Source organism: Panthera pardus, unplaced genomic scaffold, assembly GCF_024362965.1.
Source record: "Panthera pardus isolate Hobbes unplaced genomic scaffold, ASM2436296v1 HiC_scaffold_12, whole genome shotgun sequence".
Classification (NCBI taxonomy): Eukaryota; Metazoa; Chordata; class Mammalia; order Carnivora; family Felidae; genus Panthera; species Panthera pardus.
The window spans coordinates 94835100-94858303 of record NW_026526677.1 but is presented as its reverse complement, the minus strand read 5'-3'; the positions used below and the strand labels follow the sequence as shown (position 1 = coordinate 94858303).

The 23204-nt window shown below is 44.6% G+C and overlaps 1 long non-coding RNA gene across 1 annotated transcript; it reads right to left on the bottom strand.

Moving 5' to 3' along the window:
* Positions 1-10809: 10809 nt before the first annotated feature.
* Positions 10810-12770, bottom strand: LOC128776206 (uncharacterized). Its single transcript, XR_008421271.1, has 2 exons — positions 12699-12770; positions 10810-12047 (listed from the first exon to the last, which is right to left on the bottom strand). It is a non-coding gene; the product is annotated as an uncharacterized LOC128776206 (long non-coding RNA).
* Between the last annotated feature and the right edge of the window lie 10434 nt (positions 12771-23204).

Genomic DNA, 23204 nt, shown 5'->3' with positions numbered 1-23204 from the left:
TAGCACCCGGTTCCAATGTGTTAAGTTTGGTCACGTCATCTGCTTTGATCAATGAGATGTTTGTGAATGTGACATAAACCAAGGATTGAAATGAGCTCTTATGCTGGGGCATACCTTCTTCAGCTTTTGCCATCCACATGAGAACATATCCTGGACGGCTGTCTGGTTCCAGAAGAGTGAGACACACACACCAGAGACACAACAGCCAACCCGCAGCCATATGAGGACTCACAAGTGAAAAATAAGTGTTTATTAATATAGCCCAGTAAATTGGGGATGACCCCTTATGCAGCCCTCTCGTGCTAATAGCTAACCAATACAAACAAGAACTTGGAGAAAACAGAACAGTGCAGGAGCAGAAGAAAATCTAAAAAACTTAGTAGCAGTTTAGTAGAAGGGCTAAAAGAATAAACTGGAAGAACAGCCTCAGAGGATAGAACAATAAAAACAAAACAAAAGGTAGAAAACAGCAAAGACAAGAGTCGGGGGAAATAGCAGAAAATTAGCTGGAGAGGTACAATATCCAAATAACACGCATTGTGGACAGAGAAAACTGAGGGAAAGCAATGATCAAAGGAATAATTCAAGAAAATGCTCCAGAATTACAGGCCATGAGTTTCTGCACTGAGTGGCCTGGTATAATGAGCAAAAGAAGAGCTCCATCAGGATACAGCCGAGTACAATTTCAGGGCCCTGGAGATGAAGAGAACATCGCGCAAGCTCCCTGATGGAACAGCGGCTCACATGGAAAAGGTCAGCAATCAGAACGGTACCAGAATTCTCTATAGTAACGCCAGAAGAAAACATTAGGGCCATGCTTTAAAAATCACAAAGGAAAATTCTTTCTGATCTGTAATTCTATCTTCAGGAAACCTATCAGGGAATAGCGTCGTGCAAGTTACAATTGCGCCTGATCTCCAAACATACATATCACGCGCACCTTTCTTAGAAAGCTACTGGAGAATGTTCTCCATCAAAAATAAGGGAAGAAACCAAGGAAGAGACAGACATGGAATCTAGTAAACAGCAGACGCAACAGAGAGAGGAGAGAGAGTCCCCAGGAATAGGGTGGCAATTTTGGATTCCCTGGCCGTGCAGATCTAGAGGGGAAGGAGGAGGATGAAGGAGCCGGAAGCTACGTCACCAGGAGGAACAGGGAACAGATGCATCATCTGATATTAGTGAATACAATAAGAAGAGGTTTATACTGCTGGCTGAGAGTCTGGGAGTGAATTGGTGCCAGGAAGCTAGAAAACTATGCGAAGGAAGGAACGAGAATATCACTGAAGTCAAGCAAAACTGGTATTGCCCAAAAAAATAAATAAATAAAAGCACAGGGCACTGCACAGCTACGTGAACAATTACACGATCACCGCGACATGAATAGTCCATTGTCATCTCACCAAGATTGTAAGTAGGGGCGCCTGGGTGGCTGAGCCGGGTAAGCGTCCCTCTCTCGATTTTGGCTTCAGTCGTGATCTCACGGTTTGTGGGACTGAGCCCCGTGCTGGGCTCTGTGCTGATGGTGTGGAGCCTGACAGTGTGGATTTTCTTTCCCCCTCTCTCTGCCCCTCCCTTGCTCTCTTTTTCAAAATAAGTAAACTGAAAAAAATGTTTTTATTAGGGAGGCAACCTATCTTTATAGGTTTACTTACATACTACTCTATGTATTGGTCATATACAGGTAATATATAAAATATAAGCCCTTTGAAACGTGTAAGCATAAACATTCATGTATGTAGGTATATAGATAGATGGATACTTAGAAAACACATCGGGAAAATCAGGTTGAATATACCTCCATGCTATTAACAGCTGACGACTCAGTGGGGTTTTGCCAGTAGGAGTACTTTTCTTTCCTACAGTATTCATTTCTTTGTTGTTTGATTCTGCACGGATCTTAGAGACTGAACAGTCCAAGAAACCCCGGGTGTCCTTCCAGCCTCTCCACATTCACATCTAGGGCACGGCACATGGAATTCTTCGATTGATCCCATTGTGACGAGAGCCTAATTCTGCTTCGAGTCCCAAGAACGATACGGGTTTCTATTTCTCATCTCCAGTTCATTCAATAAAAACTTTAGAGGGTAGTCATCCAGTGTGGCGAAGTCTGGGCCTGAGCTGCACTTCCGATGAGGAATCCTACGATCTAGATCCTTATGATGGTTTTATAACATGTTGAATGCCCAACTACAGAGACGCTACAATTAGTGTTTGCCAGCCAGGTGAGATATTTTTATTTCCAAAAGTGTTATGTTATTTTATAATCACGATAACACTTGCATTAAGCAAGAATCACCAACGGATGCTAAAGTCATTGACAGAACAATTTGGGGGAAACAGGGAACTCATACAGTCTCAGAGTGTCACATCACAATCATTAAAAATACAAAGAGAAAAGGATAATTTTTTTAAAAAAAGTTTATTTATTTAGGGGCGGCTGGGTGGCTCAGTCAGTTGAACATCCGACTTCAGCTCAGGTCACGATCTCACGGTTGGTGAGTTCGGGGCCTGCATCGGGCTCTGTGCTGACAGCCCAGAGCCTGGAGCCTGCTTTGGATTCTGTGTCTCCCTCTTTCTCTGGCCCTTCCCCTCTCGAGCTCTGTCTCTCTCTCTTTCTCTCTCTCTCTCTCTCAAAAATAAAAAATAAACATTAAAAAAATTTTTTTTAACTTTATTTATTTTTGGTGCGGGAGGGAACAGAGAGAGAGAGAGAGAGAGAGAATGAGTGGGGAAGGGGCACAGAGAAAGGGAATCCCAAGCAGTTTCTGCACCAACGCATGGAGCCCGATGTAGGGCTCAAACTCATGAACTGTGAGATCATGACCTGAACAGAAATCAGGAATCAGACACTTAACTGACTGAACCATCCAGGCGCCCCAAGAAAAGGATATTTTTGGTATAGATCAGCCTGGCAGACATTGCCTTAACCAAATGATCCAATTTAACATGACCAGTAATGGAACAAACAGCATCATCTGCCTCCCGGTGTGACTCCTGAGAACACAGCATCACGTATATAGTATTCCTGTCAAAAATGTTTAACCTGCATGTATCATGAGGGAACAATCAGACAAAAGCGAACTGAGGAACACTGTGCAAAACAACTAGACTGAGTGTTTCAAAAATATCAGTGTCGTGAAAGACAAAAAGGAGTTGAGGAACTCTCCAGATTAAAAAATGCTAGAGAGACAGGGCCACTAAATGCGATGTGTGATTCTAGACCGGACTTAGAAAGAAAGAAGGGGCCCCTGGGTGGCTCCGTCGGTCAAGCGTCCGACTTCGGCTCAGGTCATGATCTCGCAGTTTGTGGGTTCAAGTTCCCCATCGGGCTCTGTGCTGGCAGCTCAGAGCCTGGAGCCTGCTTCGGATTCTGTGTCTCCCTCTCTCTCTGCCCTTCCCTCGCTCATACTCTCTCTCTTTCTCTCTCAAAAATAAACATTAAAAAATTTTAAAAATATTTCTAGGGAAATGTGTTACAGGAATCCATCTGCCTCCATGTTTAAGGCGATGAGAAATATGCAGAATGAAAAGTGTCAACCCATCCTGTATTACTTCCACAACCGTGCACTGAGCACCTATTGTGTGCCAACGGGGGCTGTGGGCCCGGGGGGAACAAATGCAGGGCAAACACAAGATGGCTGCCTCCACCACCTTGTATTCTGAGGGAAGAGGACACCTACAACGAATAATGGAGTAGGCCACCCCGGTCCCCTTCAGGACCAAGGCACTCATCCCTCCCCCGGTTTCTGGAACCTCCTTCCTTCTCTGGAAAGAGAAGCAGCCTCCGGGCTGCAGGGAACTGCCGGCCCAAGGTTCTGTCTCCCCAGCTGGAGGCCGCTCCCCAGCGTGAAGAGTCCGTATGGAGCTACAGAGGCAGAGCCCCACCCTGGGACGCCAGGTTAGGGTAACTCTGATGGGCCAGCCCGGCTCCAGAGCTGCCTGTGGCCCCTCGGGCAAGTGCATGGCGGTTCAGCTTCCCCCTCCACCCAGTTCTTCCCTCACTCCCTTCCCCGTGCTGTTTCTGAGAGCAACCCCAGCTAACCTCCCTCTGGCGGAGTCTGCTTCCCGGGGAACTTGCCCTAATGCTAACTGAATTACTGTGCCAAACGGAAAGCATGACGATACAAATACGTGAGATGTCCCGGGGCCGGGTAAGGACCCGGTAGATGCAGCCTTGAGAGTCTCAGGCCCAGCCTTGTGACAACCTGGCCCAAGGAACCGTGTGCCCAGCACAGAACAGAACATACTCTTCGCCCCAATTATAAGCTTACGTCCCTTCCCGGCCTTTGCAGAATTGTCACATCGGAAATATTTAACTACCATCATTAGGCCATCTTTTCACTTCACTTTTAAGATTTTTTTTGCTTGGTTGGAAAGAGAAAGCCGGAGGCAAATTCTCAGATTCAAGTTTAAGGTGGGGGGGGGAGGGGGGACAAGAAGCAAGATATTCCTTGCTCACCCTCCCTCCCTCCCTCAACCTCTCCTCCTCCTCTTCCTATTTTTAAATAAAAGGACAAAGCAGGCCAGCCTTGGCACATGGTTATTGATAATGGTGATAATGGTGATAATGGTGAAAAGACACCCATCCACCCATCTCCATAATGACCACGCCTGGAGGTTTGGACACCGGTAACTACCTCTTGGAAATGCGCCTGTGGAAAAGGACAGTGACATTTTAATTCAGTGTCTTTGGAAGAGTGAAGGCCTCCCAGCTGGCAAAATGAATATCTGTCACTTAAGGTTTCCTTCAAAGACGAGGGTGGTAATCTGGAAATAAGAGGTTCACAGGCCTGCTTTTTCCAGAGACAGATTCAAATTTCCCGAGCAAATCTCTTGAGTACCCTTGGAATCCTTTTTTTTTTTTTTTTTTGTAACACGAGCAAAGAGTCCCTGAACTTTCTCGATCACAGGACACCATGAGGTTAAAATGAGATCATTTGGGAAATAACTTTTTTTTTTTTGCATTTTTTAAATGTTTATTTATTTTTATTTTGAAAGAGAGAGACAGAGAGAGTATAAGCAGGGGCAGGGGAGAAAGAGAATCCCAAACAGGCTCAGCACTGTCAGCACAGAGCCCCACACAGGACTCGAACTCACAAATCGTGAGATCATGACCTGAGCCGAAATCAAAGTGTCAGACGCTTAACCGACTGAGTCACCCAGGTGTCCCTGGTGTTTTTAAAGGATTTTAGAGTCACAAAAGGAGAGTTATTATTTTTCTTTCTTTTCTTTTCTCTTTTTCTTTTCTTTTTTCCTTCCTTCCTTCCTTCCTTCCTTCCTTCCTTCCTTCCTTCCTTCCTTCCTTCCTTCCTTTTCTTTCTCTTTCTTTCTTTTTCTTTCTCTCAGTAGCTCAGTCTTGTTGTAGGATAAGGGAGGTGAAGAAAACGCTACCATAGTGCAGCTTCTGAGCATAACCGTGTGTGGAAAATGGAGACGTCTTGGGGCGCCTGGGTGGCTCAGTAGGTTGAGTGGCCGGCTTCGGCTCGGGTCATGATCTCACGGCTCGTGAGTTCGAGCCCCACGTCGGGCTCTGTGCTGACAGCTCGGAGCCTGGGGCCTGTTTCGGATTCTGTGTCTCCCTCTCTCTCTCTCTGACCCTCCCCTGTTCATGCTCTGTCTCTCTCTGTCTCAAAAGTAAATAAACATTAAAAAAACAAAATTAAAAGAAAAATGGAGACGTCTGTCTTGTGGTGTTGCTACAAGGACAAAATGGGAATATACACAAAGTGCTCACAACAGCGTCTGACACCTGGGGGACTTCGCGGAGGCTAGCCACTACTGAAAAGCAGATTAACAAGGAGAGGGCCCACCCCTCACATTGGGGGGTCCTGGGTAAGATGGTCAATGGAGCCCACTTGCCTCTGAATGTGTAAAGTTTGGAACAAGTCAACAACCTATTATGAAATATGTTCTATGCTCTTAACAAACAAATCTTTATATTCTGTGTGTGTGTGTGTGTGTGTGTGTGTGTGTGTGTGTGTGTGTGTAAGTGGGATCCAGGCCCAGTGTGGAGCCCAACGCGGGGCTTAAATTCACAACCCTGAGATCAAGACCCGAGCTGAGATCAAGAGTCGGAGGCTCAACCGACTGAGCCACGCAGGTGCCCCCAACAAACAAATCTTCATAGCAATGAGCCGGAGGGCCCAGTCCACATTTGGAGCTCCCAGAGCCCTTGGGGTTCTCTGCCAGAACATGGTGGCACCATGGGGCCACAACCCCAGCCTCAGGACTTCTCCCTTCTCTGTCCACTTCTGGTTTCGACCTGCATCATGAGGATACATTAGCCCACACGTCTGGGCCCCATCCTCGCTCCCCAGACAGTCACCCCTCAGGTGCCTCTTGGTGTGCACCATGGGGGTTCAGTAGCACTCACAAGGGGCAGCTTAAGAAGGAAGGCCGCGCAGGTCCTAGAGGCGGGCCCAGGACTGTTTGGGAAGAGGACACGGGGGTCAGAGTACCTGGCACGGGATTCAGGTGATCATGGCTTCTTGGCCCGTAGGCTCCTCTCCATGGGGAGGGGTGCAGTGGGTGGGAGAGGGCGTCCTTTAGAGCATAGAGCACAGAATGGGGTTAGACCTGACTAGGTCTAACAACTGTGTGGTCTGGGGCTTTAGAGCATCATCATAAAGACTGGACTACATGGAATTCAATCCTGGTTCCAACTCTTTCTGGAGTATGAGCTTGGGTCATTTACTGCATACCTCCCTGCCGAACTTTTCTCCTCGACCAGACAGGGGTGACAGCCAGGCACTTGCCTCACAGTGTTGTTACAAGGACTAAATGAGGTAACACGTGCAAAAGCACTCATGAATGTGTGTGGCTATAACTATTAACCAGCATTCACGATTCCCTCTTTTTTTAATGGTCACTTGGCCTGGTATGGTCACAACAGCCAATATCCATTCCTGCTTCTGCTTGGCAGAGAGGAGGAGAGAAAGGAAACGGAATGATTTCATCCAGTGATTTCCAAAGTTACCTTCCAACGTGCCAAAAGTTGGTAAATTTGGGTTTGGGTTTTTGGTTTTTTTAGGAGGTTTTGGGGAGCAACCTTTGGGAAAAGGCTTACATTGCCTCAGAGGTATTCTGGTGTATTTCAATATGAAACTCCTTATAAAGGAGGGCCCAGAGCACGGCAGGCAGGATTGCAGGAAGTAGACGGTGGAGTATTTTCTCCAGATCTTTAAGGACACAAGAAATTCCCTTCTGTTGGGGCACATTAAAGTTTTGTCCAGTTTGAAGGCAGAGGGGGTGTTGAAATGATTTTCTTTTAATTGTGGTGAAAAACACAGGACATAACATTTACCATTTTTTCCATGTTTAAGCATACAATTTGGTAGTAAGGATAGTCACGTTGTTGTGCAGCCAGCCTCCAGAACATTTTCGTCTTGCGAAACAAAAGCTCGGTGCCTGTTAACTAACAACTTCCTACTCCTCCCTCCCCTGCCCCCACCATCCGCCATCCCACTTCTGTCTCTATGAAATTTTTTTAAGTTTATTTTGAGAGAGAGCAGGGTAGGGGCAGAGAGAAGGATGGGGCGGGGCGGGGGGGGGGGGGGTGGAGACTCCCAAGCAGGCTCCATGCTGTCAGCGCAGAGCCCCATGTGGGGCTGGAACCCACGAACCGTGAGATCATGATCTGAGCCGAAATCAAGAGGCAGACCCTCAACCGACCTAGCAACCCAGGCGCCCCGTCGCTATGAATCTGACAAGGTACCTCATACAACTAGAATCATACAGTATTTGATTATTTTCATCAACATGATGTCCTCAAGGTTGTAGCATGTGATGTGAAATGATTTTTAGTCTCTTTCTGCCTTGGGTTCGAACTCTGAAACCCGCAGACAATTGAGAAGTGGAGGGGGTAGAACGCACCACTCCGCTTCCGAATCCAGGGTGACGGATGGATTCCAAGGGTTCGCTCTCCTCGTGGGAGCACATCCTCACCACAACGCCCACGTCTTTGGTACCTGATAAATCTGCATTATCAGGGGATGAATAGCTTTGGAATGGATTCTCAGAACTACCTGGACAGGTTGGCAAGGAAAATACAGAACCACAGGTATTCATTTCATGGAAATCCAAAGGCAGTTCTACTGACACTTTAATTATTGTCCGTTTCCTACTAGGCTGGAGAGGCCTGGAGCAGTGAATTCAGGGCAGTGCCTGAAAGTATTTTAAGCCTCCAAATCGTAATGGATTTCGATTCCTTTGTCTGTACATTTGCTTGAAATGTTTTGGTCAGTACCACTCGAAGGAGGTCAAGTCCTTCAACACCTTGCCTTGGTGAACCTGTCCCTAGTTTGTGGTTTTCCCAGATGGACTGTGAAGGCAGGAATCACACAATGGTGCTCATTTTATCGCCCTCCATGCTGATCTTTTCAGGGGACAAACACATTTTTTTTTTTTTTTGATAAATAACTAAATGGATGGATGCATCATTAATATAATTTGTAAAACGCCTTAACGTTTTAGCTGTACTAACACTATACTGCTAATAGGATAGAAATGCTCCCTTCTGCTGACTTGGAATTTTTTTTGAGGTAGTTGCACATGAATTCACTAATGAATGCTGGAATCCTAGAAATGCGACTTCAGGGGGGTATACTGAAGGCAGTGGAAAATGTCAGCCTTCAAGAAGAAGGAGATAACATAAATGTAATTATTTTCATGATTCTCCATTTACTCCTACGCTTCCTCACAGCATCATTTACCCAACCGACACTTACCTGAGTACCCATTATCGTACGTCGCCGTGTGCTGGCACGGAACAGGTTGCAAAGACGAATGGACATTAACTTTTCAAATGTACAGCTTGAGCACTGCTAGATCAGACAGGATAAAAATTGACAGGGTAGGAGGGAAGCATGGAGACGGCGTAAGAAAGGTATAAATACTCGCTGCGAAGTGTAGAGGGAGAAGAGGTGACTTCCCGACAGCCAGCATTGGGGTGGAGGGATCAGAGAAGCCTCAAGAAAGAGAGGGCATTAAAAGGGCCTCCAGGCCATCTAAAAGGTGGACAAGCAAGGACTGGAGCGGGCTCCAGCCAAGGAATAAAGATTAGAAGGTGAGAACGAGCAGAGCGTGGAACAAGGAACAGAGAACAGGTCTCTTGGCCTCAATGCAGCATTTGTAAAGAGAGAGAACTAACTAACCCAAGGCATGAAAGCCAGACGGTGGAGGTCACTGGGGCCCAGCTTGCAGGCTGCCTACTCCAACCACTATATCCCACCCAGGCGTTTTAATACGCCCTGGGTCATTTAACACAAGAACAGATATGTGCGGTATTAGATTCGTGCTCACTTGAAATAAACTGGGTTCAGAGAGGTTAAGTAACTTGCCTAAGATCACATGGCTATACAGCTGACCCTTAGGCCACACATTGGAACCGCGTGGGTCCACGTATGCGTGGATTTTTTTCGATAAATACACTAAGTATCGTAGATGTATTTTCTCTTCCTTAGGATGCTCTTCATAGCATTTTATTTCTCTAGCTGGCTTTACCGTCTGAAGACTATATAATGCATGCAACACTCAAAATCTGTGCTAATTGACCGTCTGTGTTATCGGTAAGGCTTCCTATCAACAGCAGGCTGTTAGTAGTTAAGTTTGGGGGGGTCAAAAGTTATATGTAAATTTTCAACTGCACGAGGGGTCAGGCCCCTAAACCCCCACACTGCTCAGGGTAACTGGCACATAAATTATATGACAAACCAATATACATTAAAATGTCATCATAGTGGGGCACCTGGGTGGCTCCGTCGGTTAAGCATCCGCTGGGGTCATGATCTGGCTGTTTGTGAGTTCGAGCCCCGCATCCTGCTCACTGCTGTCAGTGCAGAGCCTGCTCTGGGTCCTTTGGCTCCCTCTCTCTCTCTGCCCCTCCCCTGCTCGCGCGCTCTCTCTCTCAAAAATACACATAAAAAAAAAAAAAAAAAGCCATGATAGCAAATAACATTTTAATAGAAATGTTAACGTGAGGAAGCCTAGGTCCTAATCATTCTTGTTTGGTAATAGCCACAGCCGTGGCATGTCACGGCGTACTGACCACGTGAATGCCCCGTGCATGATCTTATTCGAATCGTTCTCCCTACAACATGCGAAGTCGGTACTAATCATTAGTGTGCTCGCTCATTTGACAAAGAAGGAAATCAAAATCGGAAAGATGAAGTAACTCGGCCAAAGTCACACGGCTAATAAATAATGGTCAGGCTTTGGGGCGCCTGGGTTGGCTCAGTCGGTTAAGCAGCCGACTTCGACCCAGGTCATGATCTCGCGGTCCGTGGGTTCGAGCCCCGCGTCGGGCTCTGTGCTGACAGCTCAGAGCCTGAAGCCTGTTTCAGATTCTGTGTCTCCCTCTCTCTGACCCTCCCCCGTTCATGCTTTGCGCCTCTCTGTCTCAAAAATAAATAAACGTCAAAAAAATAATAATAATAAAAAAATAATGGTCAGGCTTTGAACAGGTTCAGTTGACTCCAGAGCTTAAAAACTGGGACTAAATCAGGTTTATTCAACCAAGAAATACTGAGTTTTAACCATGTTTACACACTGTGCTAGGCTCTGGGGACGCATGCTTGCAAGATACTCATATTCTTACCGGCATGTAGATAAATTATTACCATATGCTTGCATAAGATAAGACAAGTTTCTCGCTCCCCGTTGGCCTTTTATTTTCTTCCCTCTTTTATCTTTCATGGGCGGAGGTGGGGGGGGGGGGGCTTTGTTTAGAGAGACAAGGATTTCATTAGCATACTAACCACACTGTACCGACTTCTTGTTACAGGTGAGAAGAACCCAACTTCAGGTGGCTTAAGTGACAAAGGAAATTTATTGGCTCTCAAGACTGGAAAGTCCAGGCAGAACTTAGCTTCAGGCATGGTTGACGCTACATCTCAAGCCAAAGAGACAGTCTCTCCATCTCTTGTTGTGCCTTCTTTTTGAAATTTTTTCTTAGTTAGGTCCTTCCCACAGGGTGGCACGGAGGCCGCAGGCTGCTCTGGGGTTATATCCAACCAGCTTAGAACCGTCTGGTAGAGAACAATATTGCTTTATCTATAGTTCACATAGAGCAGAAGTGTCACATTCATTGACTTGGAGGGGGGTCCACGCATGCAGGGAATGCAATATTGTCATTGCTCTGGCTTGGTGAAGGAAAACCATACATGTCCGTTATACTACATGTCAAAGTTGTGCTAAGAGGTTAGAAATATCATCAACAGAAAAAAATGGGGAAAAAAATTAAAAAAACCTTTATAAATCTAATGTATTTTCCACCTGGGAGAATCCAAATGGCTTGAGCAATTTTTTATGTCTGTTATTCAGCATATTCATTATGGGCCAACAATGGTGCAGGCGCCATTCTAGGGGATGGCCCAGGGGGGTGTAGGCATAGAAATCAGTGGCTACCCCTCCAGCATGGCCAAGAGCAATGGGCATCATAACCTTCCCTTTCTATTTCCAGGTTGGAGTCAGGGCCCTGGAAGAGAGGACAGAGGGATGGTCAAGATGGAGAAGACTGCTGGGGGGAGGGGGGTGGAAGAGAGAAAGAGGCAAGAGGGAAAAAAGAGTCATAGATACTCATCCCCTGCCCAATTATCAGTTTGTCTAGATATAAACTGATGAGAAAATTCAGGAAAACTGTATCAAGGCTCTGGACTTCATGTGGATTTGTGATAGGCTGGCAGTCTTTTTAGAATTGATAACACCTGAGTCCCTTCTCAAGTGCGGCACACAGAACAAGGAAGTCACTGGATGTGAAAAGCACTGGGACAGCATTCAGAGGAGGGGTGATGTTGAGCTGAACTCATTTCAAAGAATGCGTCAAGGGAAGGAAGGCATTCCAGGTAGAAAATCCTTTCTTTAAAAAAAAAAAAATTGGGGGGCACCTGGGTGGCTCAGTCGGTTGAGCGTCCCACTTCAGCTCGGGTCATGATCTCGTAGTCCGTGGGTTCGAGCCCCATGTCGGGCTCTGTGCTGACAGCTCAGAGCCTGGAGCCTGCTTCGGATTCTGTGTCTCCTTTTCTCTCTGTTCTTCCCCTGCTCACGCTCTCTCTCAAAAATAAATGAAGATTAAAAAACATTTTTTGGAGTCAAATTAACATACAGACTTATATTCCTTTCAGGTGTGTAGTATAAGGATCCAAAAATTCTTTACATTCCTCAGCGCTCATCAAGATAAGTGTGCTATTTAATCCTTTTTATCTATTTCACCCAGGCCCCCCCCCCCCCCCCCCCCCCCCCCCGCCACCTCTCTGGCAACCACCAGTTTGTTCTCTGTATTTGAGTCTGTTTTTTAATTTGTCTTCTTGTTTGTTCATTTACTTTGTTTCTTAAATTCCAGGGGCACCTGGGTGGCTCAGTCGGTTGAGCGGCCAACTTCGGCTCAGGTCATGATCTCGCGGTCCATGAGTTCGAGCCCCGCGTCGGGCTCTGTGCTGACAGCTCAGAGCCTGGAGCCTGTTTCAGATTCTGTGTCTCCCTCTCTCTGACCCTCCCCCGTTCATGCTCTGTCTCTCTCTGTCTCAAAAATAAATAAACGTTAAAAAAATTAAAAAAAATTAAAAAAAATTCCACATGAGTGAAATCCTATGGTATCTTTCTCTGACTTATTTCACTTAGCATTTCCCTTCTGTTGCAAATGGCAAGATCTCATTCTTTTTTTATGGCTGAAAATATTTCATTGTGTATGTATACCACACCTTTTTTATCCATTCATCTATGGATGGACAGTTAGGCAGCTTCCATATCTTGGCGATCGTAGATGATGTTGCAATAAACATAGATGTGCATTAGTGTTTTCGTTTACTTTGGGTAGATATTCAGTAGAGGAATTACTAGATTGTATAGTAGTTTTATTTATGGTTTTTCGAAAAACCTCCATACTGTTTTCCACAATGACCACACTAGTTTGCATTCCCACCAACAGTGCACGAGGGTTCCTTTTTCTCCACATCCTCTCCAACACTCGTTATTTGTCTTTTTGACTTTGGTCGTTCCGACACATGAAAGGTGGTATCTCATTGCGGTTTGGATTTGCATTTCCCTGATGATGAGTGCTGTTGAGCATCTTTTCATGTATCCGTTGGCCATCTGGATGTCTTCTTTGGAGAGACGTCTGTTAAGGTCCTCTGCCCAGGCAGAAAATCTTAATGGCATTAAATTATAATTTAGTGACGTAGTTTAAAATTTTTCTTTACAACAAATAACCCTAAGCGGGAAAAGTCTCATCTCCCAGCAGCAATTTTTGTAGCTTTAGGGCAAGGAAGAGCTGATATGGCTGCACTATTTTATAATTCTCCCCTTAACAGTAGGTAGCAAGTATTTATTACTCCCTCTCACTTCAAATATTGCACCACCGCCCCCTTTCTTACCTTCAAATCTACCATAATTTCCCTTCAAATGCAACCGTGTGGGGTGGAGGAAAGAACTTCATCCTTAGAATCAGTCCAAACCGGGTTTGCACATTGGCTTTGCCATTTATTAGCTTGTAATTCTAAGCAAGTCATTTTGTGTCTGTAGGTCTCATTTTTCCGATCTGTAAATTGGGATTAACACCATGGATGGGACGGCTGGGATAACGAAGGGCAACACATGTGAAAATCTCGCTCTTAAAAAGGGCTTCAAAGGCGCATCTGGCTGGCTCAGTTGGTAGAGCACTTGACTCTTGATCTCGGGGTTGTGAGTTTGATCCCCACGTTAGGTGCAGAGATTAACTAAAAATGAAATATTTTTTGAAAAAGTCAAAAAGGAGGGGCACCTGGGTGGCTCGGTCGGTTAAACGGGTGACTTTGGCTCAGGTCATGATCTCGCAGTCCGTGAGTTCGAGCCCCGCATCAGGTTCTGTGCTGACAGCTCGGAGCCTGGGGCCTGTTTCAGATTCTGTGTCTCCTTCTCTCTCTGACCCTCCCCCACTCATGCTCTGTCTCAAAAATAAATAAACGTTAAAAAAAATTAAAAAAAAAAGTCAAAAAGGCATCCAATATATTTTACTGTCTGTGACTCCCACGTTCCTGAAACACACAAAAATTAAACCCAGGAAGAAGGATAAGCCATCCTCGGCACACAGGCAGGGCTTGGGGCGTGCCCCCACTCTGACCAGTCCCACCCAGTATGCGAGACTGAAATTTGCCAGACACCAATGAACCAGCCATTAGTTACCTTTTAAACATATCCTCCCCTTTCTAATGGATAAACAAGAATACAAAGCCCAGCTCCGTGTCAGTATTGACATGTAGACACTGAGGTCGGATGCGGGACGGACGCTGGAGACTGAAGTTGCATTAAAGTTTAAAATTTTTTTTTTCAACGTTTTTTATTTATTTTTGGGACAGAGAGAGACAGAGCATGAACGGGGGAGGGGCAGAGAGAGAGGGAGACACAGAATCGGAAACAGGCTCCAGGCTCCGAGCCATCAGCCCAGAGCCCGACGCGGGGCTCGAACTCACGGACCGCGAGATCGTGACCTGGCTGAAGTCGGACGCTTAACCAACTGCGCCACCCAGGCGCCCCAAAGTTGCATTAAAGTTTAATCAGAAGTGAAGATGAAGCTTCTTCGAGATGATCAGTTGTCGTTGGGCTCCCAATCTCAGTGTGAAAAACACGATTCTATTCACAGACATTGAATCAGCCCGCCTGCCTCCAGCCCCCTCTCTTTCCACTCCGTCCCACACATCGCTGCCTGTTCGTCTTCCTGTGTTTCGCCCTCTTCCCCTCCTGCTGAAAAAGTCTCAGTTCCGATGGGATGGGATACTCTACCCCGCGGCCTCCTCACCACAGCTCATATTATCAGTATGGCACCTTACCAGTTTCTTGATTTAGCTCACACAATCCTTCCTGCCAAAAACCCTCCTCTCTCGTTTCCATTTATCTGTCATCAAACCCTTCAACATTCAGCTGGCTCTCCCACCCGTGAGTGGTGTTACCAGCAGGCAACACCCTACGCGAACCCCCGTGCTACTGAAATCATGTAGTGATGATTGTCCTTATCTTCGTGTTTGCACTCAGTTTCCCCGACTACATAATCAATTTCTAAAATACAGAAACTATGTCTATCACCGACGTGCGTTTGCATCATCAGTGACTTGCACACTGTGTGTATAAAAATATTTTGAGATAATAAAAAGCAGATTCACATGCAACATTTGGAGGAGCCCATCTGTGGCAGAAATAAAAGTTCCTGTGTACTGACATTGAACTCACATGAAGACAGTGGGAGAAAGGCAAGGATAAGAAGAACGTTGCGATGAAGATGTGAAGCTAAGGACCTGATCGGTGTATCAGGGGTTTGTTGAAAATCTGCTGTGTACCACGTGCTTGTCACTGAACCTGGGTTTGGTCACCAGGGCTGATCAAGCTAATCGGGCTCACAGGCCGGTCTCGCACGTATCCACCACCGCAGGCACCTCTGTTCTGAAGGTGACACCATTCAGGATGACCGTCTCTTAGAGAATCACTGTCCAGTTGTAGGTTCTTAATCTTTTACCTTTTTTTTTTTTTTTTTTTTTTAAGTGGGCTCCAGGGTCACTCTAACCCACGACCTGAGATCAAGACCTGAGCGGAGATCAAGAGTCAGAGGCTGCACCGACTGAGCCACCCCCAGGTTCTTAATCGTTGTTCCCCCAGTTCTAGATGTTCAATTTAAATAGAATCTGTCTCTGCAGAGGCTTTACATCCAGCCGCTGTGCTTGGTGAGGCCCGGGCTGCCTGCTTTGCCGGTTCACACAGAAACGATTCTCCCTCTAACCTGAGTCCTCTGTATTTCGTATCTTAGATCTTACCAATCTCCCACATTACTCTTCCAAGTAATGTCCGTTACCTCGCTTGTCATCGGGATACGAGTGGGATGGAATGCTATTTTTCTCTCTTTCAGGAAGAGTTGCTTCCTGTTCGGAACACCTACTATAAAAAAGATTTCCCCTGTGGCGTGCTCTGACCCCCACCACTGTCCTCGCACCCCTCTCCAGGTCACATCTGTAAACCCCGTCTCTTGACAGCACTAGGTTGGCACTGTGACTGCCTTACGTGGGCAGTACCACGGCACAGTCTCATAGGTACAGAACTAAGATTCACCTGGGAAGCTCAGAATCATACAAAATAAAGGCAAACAGGTGCCGTATCATACAGAATAAACTCTGGGGGGGGGCGGGGCGGAGCAAGGGAGAGCCGCGAGAGCTGAAGTCATAGGAGAACCATTTCGAAAAGAGTGCGCTTAAGAACGGATTCCAAAGATACACCAGCAAAACTGTGAAAACACACAGGCACCCTATTTCATATGCACTGTTTGCAGTGCTAAAGACGGAAGCAACACAACTCCGGCAGACTGAGTCATCTACGGTTCGTCTACAGATTAGAAGGCTAAGCAACTGTTAAAAAGAGGTCCATGCACCCCAATGTTTACAGCAGCACTGTCAACAATAGCCAAGTTATGGAGAGGGCCCAAATGTCCATCAAGTGACGAATGGATAAAGAAGATGTGGTGTATATATACGATGGAGTATTACTCAGTGATGAAAAAGAATGGAATCTTGCCATTTGCAACACCATGGATGGAACTAGAGTGTATTATGCTAAGTAAGTCAGGCAGAGAAAGACAAATATCCTCTGATTTCACTCATCTGTGGAATTTAAGAAACGAAACAAATGAACACAGGGGAAGGGAAGGAAAAAGAAGATAAAAACAGAGAGGGAGGCAAACCGTAAGAGAGTCTTAAGTATAGAGAACAAACTGTAGTTGCTGGAGGGGAGGTGGGTGAGGGGATGGGCTAAATGAGTGATGGGCATTAAGGAGGGCACTTGTAAGGATGAGCACTGGGTGTTATATGTAAGTGATGAATCACTGGGTTCTACTCCTGAAGCCAAGACTACATTGTATGTTAACTAACTTGAATTTAAATAAATAAATTTTTACAAAGAATGAAAACTATCTCTCCACTCAGCTTTGGAATAATTTCCATTAAACACTGTTAATTAAAAACCGCAAGGTTCAGGGGTGGCTGGGTGGCTCAGTCAGTTGGGCATCTGACTCTTGGTTTTGGCTCAGGTCATGGTCTCAAGGTTCATGAGTTCAAGACCCTGCTTGGTGTTCTCTTTCTCTCCCCCGACTCATGTGCTCTCTCTCAAAAATCAATAAATAAGCATTAAAAAAAGAAAACTGCAAAGTTCAGAAGATTGTATAATATAGTAATTTTAATCTAAGAAACATGCATAATACAAATATATACATATTTGCTTATATTTATAAAACAAAAGCAGTGGAAGGACAAACATTAGCCAGGAAAAAAAAAACAAACAAAAAACACAACTGGTTAACTTCCAGGGTATGAAGAGACAGGAACAGAAACTAGACTTCTCTGAATGCTCCTGTATTAGTTGTCAATTACTACATCACAGATTGTTCCAGAAGCTTAGTGGTTTAAAACAGCAATACATTTTTATTATGTCACATAAATTCTGAGCATCAGGAATCCAGGAGCAGCTTAGTTGGGTTGTGGTTCAAGGTATTTCAGGAGATGGCAGGCAAGATGTTGGCTTGAGTTTCAGTCATCAGAAGGTTTGCCTGGGTTAGAGGATCCACCTACACTATGGTTCCCTCACACGGTTGTTGGCAAGGGGCCTCATGGACCTCATCTCTCCATAGGGTTGCTTGGGCCTCCCTATGATGTGGGAGCCGGTGTCCTCTACCACAAGTTATCTAAAAAGAGCAGAGGAGGGGTGCCTGGGTGGCTCAGTCGGTTAAGCCTCCGGCTTTGGTTCAGGTCATGATCTCATGGTGTGTGGGTTCAAGCCTCGCATCGGGCTCCATGCTGAGGGCTCAAAGCCTAGAGCCTGCTTCGGATTCTGTGTCTCCCTCCCTCTCTGCCTCTCCCCTGCTGCGTGTGAGTGTGTGTGTGTGTGTGTGTGTGTGTCTCAAAAATGAATAAACGTTTAAAAACATTTATAAAAAATAAAAACAGCAGAGGAAATTGTAATACCTTTTATGGCCTAGTCTTAGAAATCACACATTGACATTTGTTTCTCATTTTGTTTGTTCGATGCAAGATATTGAGTCCAATCCGCACTCAAGGGGAGTGTTAAAGCATTTGTGGACACATTTTAAATCAACATGGCATCGAATTTTATACATGTGAATTTGGAACTATATACTAATATCTTATATAATCACAAAGGAAAACTGAAAAACATACATACAATCCCTAAATATTGAGAGCAAAATTAAGGAAATGAACTTAAGTGTTGATCAGGTTGATGGTTTAAACACAGAGACAGACAGGGGCACCTGGCTGGCTCAGTCAGTGGAGCATGTGACTCTTGGTCTTGGGGTCATGAGTTCAAGCCCAATGTTGGGCATGGAGCTCACTCGATCTCATGGTTCATGGGATCGAGCCCCGTCAGGCTCTGCATTGACAGAGAGGAGCTAGTTTGGGATTCTCTCTCTCTTTCTCTCTCTCTGTGCCTCCCCTGCTTGTGTGCATGTGCTTGCTCTCTCTCTCAAAATAAATAAACATTAAAAAAATAAAAAATATAATTTTTTTAGAGAATATACATCAAATTCTCTCTATATATACTGTATTAGCATATATGCTATGTGAGTATTACTCAGGAACGATTAAGTGTGTATGTATACTAGGATATATCAAATAAATAATTATTTATAAATAAATAAATATTTAGGGTCCAAGCCTTTTATTTTTTTTTACTTTTTTTTTTTTTAACGTTTATTTATTTTTGAGACAGAGAGAGACAGAGCATGAATGGGGGGAAGGTCAGAGAGAGAGGGAGACACAGAATCAGAAGCAGGCTCCAGGCTCTGAGCTGTCAGCACAGAGCCCGACGCGGGGCTCGAACTCACGGAGGGCGAGATCACGACCTGAGCCGAAGTCAGACGCTTAACCGACTGAGCCACCCAGGCGCCCCTGGGGTCCAAGCCTTTTAGCAGAAGATGAGAGAGGGGTGCTTGGGCAGCTCAGTCAGTTAAGCATCTGACTCTGATTTCAGCTCATGATCTCACAGTTCGTGGGTTTGAGTCCCACATTGGGCTCTGCACAGGCAGCGCAGAGCCTGCTTGGGATTCTCTCTTTCTCCTCTCTCTCTGCCCCTGCCCTGCTCACACTCTCTCTCTCTCTCCCAAAATAAATAAACTTAAAAAAAGGATTTTTTAAAAAGGAGAGATGTAAATATAAAATGAATGAACCAAATGGAAAATCCCATAATCTTAAATTTGACTTGAAAAATGAGAACTTATGACGTATTTTCTTTAAAAAGCCGTATTTCTTTGCTCTGTTCACTGCAAAGGTCTGGAAACCATGACTAACCCCCAAATAATGAGCATCCCTACACCCAGATTGTGTCTCTAAATAGGATTTCCAACTGAAAGCAGCCATGCCTTCTTGGATAAATGCTGTTTTCAAGGCTGGGACAGGAAACATCAAAGGGCAGCCTGGAACATTCTGTCTCACGGGAAGGCAGGGAGGTTGTCAGAGACCACAGGGACTGTGTCAAAAAGATCTAGGAGCCCACGTGAATGATCTCCCATTAGCCAAAGGCAAGATAATGTAAACATCATAGTAATAACAACTACAGTGCCACGGCAAATATATTAAAGTCTGCGAGCTGAAAATGATCCTTAAGAAAGCAAGCAAATGAAATTAAGTGATTACCTTTGGAAGGTGCTTAGGAATCAATTCATTATTTTGAAAGCTGGTGAAGAAGAAAACCGAGGGGAAAGAAACAAGTATTCTGCATCGACTACTGAGACTGCAACTCAGTAATTTCAACTAAACGTTTCAGCAAAGGGATTGCTATAACTGGAAGATCACCATCTTGCAACCGCTAATGAAAAACGGACCCGATTTGGGGCTCAGGCTTCAAGTCCACGGGGCAGGCAGTTGGAAAGGGAAGACGGCTGTAAATTGCAGCCGAGTCCAGGAAGATGGCCCGACCCTTGGGGATTCTGGTCTCTGATGCTGATGGTCTGGGTGTCCTGCGGAAGCTGGGGCCTCGTCGTGGTGCTAACACACACAACAGCCCGGGCGGTGGGGGGGCTGAAAGGGGACCCGCTGGGGTGGCTGGGGTGCTGCAGGCCTGGCTGCTATTTCCCAGCAATGAGGGGAGCTCACGGCCAAGCCAAATGGGTGTGAGATGATGGTGGCTGCCACTTCCGTTAGCCCACCGCCCCTCCCAACAATTTCCTTTGCATCCCATCCCAACCGGAAACACACAGGAAGACTAGTCTTGCCTCGGCATGCTGACGCATTACAAAACCATCACAAGTGGCCGCCGAAACCATCAGGTGAGAAGCGGATGGGGTGCTTCGTAAAGTGACAGATTCGGTTGGCACCTCCTGACTCCATTGGCGATGCTAGTGAACGTCCCCGAGATACGAACACGGCAAATAACAGGCAGTGATAGGCAATGATAGGAAGTACTCAACAGGGCCACAAACATTCTTCCTGAAAAATAACCAAAGCGATCCGGTCTTGCCTCAGGATCCAATGACCAGTTTATAGAAAAAACACAGGGAAAGGAGGAAAATATTAAAGAACAGCACAGAGTTGCAGTCGACCAAATCCAAAACGTCATGGATTCCACAGAGCTCATACTCAGCTTCTTCAACAAATAAATTGCAAAGAAAACAGTAAGGACAGAGGTAATTCATAGACAAAAGAGACTAGCGAGACATAGCAACCAAAACCAACCACGTTTATATACATATATATATATATATAGTGTGTGTGTGTATATATGTATATATATACACACACACACTATATATATATATATATATATATATATATATGTATATACACACTATATATATATGTATATATAGTGTGTGTGTGTGTGTATATATATGTGTGTGTATATATATATATACACACACTATATATACATACACACACACTATATATATGTATATACATATATATGTATATACATGTATATATATATACACACACACTATATATATACCATAGTGTATCTATATATATACTATATATAGTATAGCATACTATATATACTATATATAGTATATATATACTATATATAGTATAGCATACTATATATACTATATATAGTATATATATACTATATATAGTATAGCATACTATATATACTATATATAGTATATATATACTATATATAGTATAGCATACTATATATACTATATATAGTATATATATACTATATATAGTATAGCATACTATATATACTATATATAGTATATATATACTATATATAGTATAGCATACTATATATAGTATATATATACTATATATAATATATATACTATATATATACTATATATAGTATATATATCTATATATATACACTATATATATAGTATACTATATATATACAGAGTATGTATATATATATATAGTATATATATATGCTATGGTATATATAGTATATATAGTATATATAGTACTTATAGCATATATACTTATATATATAGTATATATATACATGTATCTTTTATCCGAGATTTTTTTTTTTCAAAATAATCAGGGGTAGGCAAGAATATAAATGAAATAAGACTGTCCATTAATGCAATCATGGAAGCTGGGTGAGATGAGTAGCTGGGAGTTCATTATGCTAGTCTCTCTGCTTTTGTATAGGTTTAATTTTTTTCCTTAATAAAAAGAAAAAAAAAGTAGGGATTGATAGTGATCACTGATGAAAGAATGGGAGCTAGTTGACCAGGAAATTGGAAAAACGCATTCCAGAGGTCAGGAAATAAAGCATTGTCCATTCACACAGAACTTTACATTTCCCCGAATACTTCCAACGTACCCACAGCTTTATTTTATAATTTTTCCTCTCACTGACTGTGAATTAGGTCGGCTAGGCACTGAGCTGCAGATAAGGGAACTGAAGTTCGGAGAATCTGAATGATTTGGTAAGTGGCCCAGCCTGTGGTATCAGAACCCACGCCCGTCCTTCAGGAGGCCACCGGTACAGAAAGTCAAGGTCCCCACGGAGACTCTTCTGGCTAGACACCAGCATCCATGCTGGGAGAAGATTGGAAATACAGTTGCTTACATAGGGTGGCACTGAATTAGGAAAAAGTCTGAAAGCCAAAGAGAAAAGTTAAAATTCGTGTCAAAGATAGGGGATCATTTTCCTACCCACACAGTCAATCCTTCCCTCTACTCCCTTCCCCCCAGATAAAAATGAAAAACAACTTGGTTTTCCTTTAGGCAATGCAAAATGCTCACCTCTCTTGCTTTTAAAATTAAGAAACAGACTACGCAATTTTATTCAAAAATTCATTAGATAAAAAAACCATTTCTTTATGTGTTTCAGACAAGGAGGGTGGAGGTGGCAGGGAAAATGAAGGCCGGGCGAGAGGCAGAAAGGGAGATTATCGAGAGAGATTACCAAGAAATGCTTTCAGGAGAGGATTAGTGATTATAAACTGTCCTCACTTTATTACCACTATTCACTCCAGCCCCAGGCTTTGAAATGGATTTTTGCCTATTACATCTGTCCTTTGAAAATCTGAACAGCTGATTATACTTTCTGAGTTCTTGAAGGCTGAGATTTCCAGTGTGAAAGAAAGTGCGCGCATGGCTGGCTAGAGGGCAGAGCACTCACAGAGCCTTGGGTGAGAACTGACCCAGCCAGGATCATCTGCATCACACAGGGTAGATCAGTCAATGTGCTCCAGGAGACATCATGCTGGGAGGAGGGAGCTTAGCCAAGGGGCAGGAAGGAGCTGGGGCCCTGGTCCAGGGACTCTTTATCCAGGGGCCTGGCATCATGAGGTCTGACTTGGTCTTCAGTGAAGAACCCACAATCTCAGTGAGCACCAGGGTTTCCTTGACCAAGAGCCACAAATCACTAAATTCTAGAAACCATTTCATTTCATATCCCTTTTTCAGGCCTAATTCCTACACTGAAAACAATTTAATGTTTATTTATTTTTGAGAGAGAGAGAGAGAGAGAGAGAGAGAGAGAAAGTGAGCACACAAAGGGGGGAAGCGAGGAGCAGAAAGAGAAAGAGACACAGAATCCGAAGCAGGCTCCAGGCTCTGAGCTGGCGGCACAGAGCCCGACGCAGGGCTTGAACTCACGAACCGTGAGATCGTGACCTGAGGTGAAGTCGGATGCTCAACAGACTGAACCACCCAGGCGCCCCGTAATTCCTACATTTTTAAAACGCTTCTCTGAGCATTGAAACCATGCACGTGGAATCAACTGCG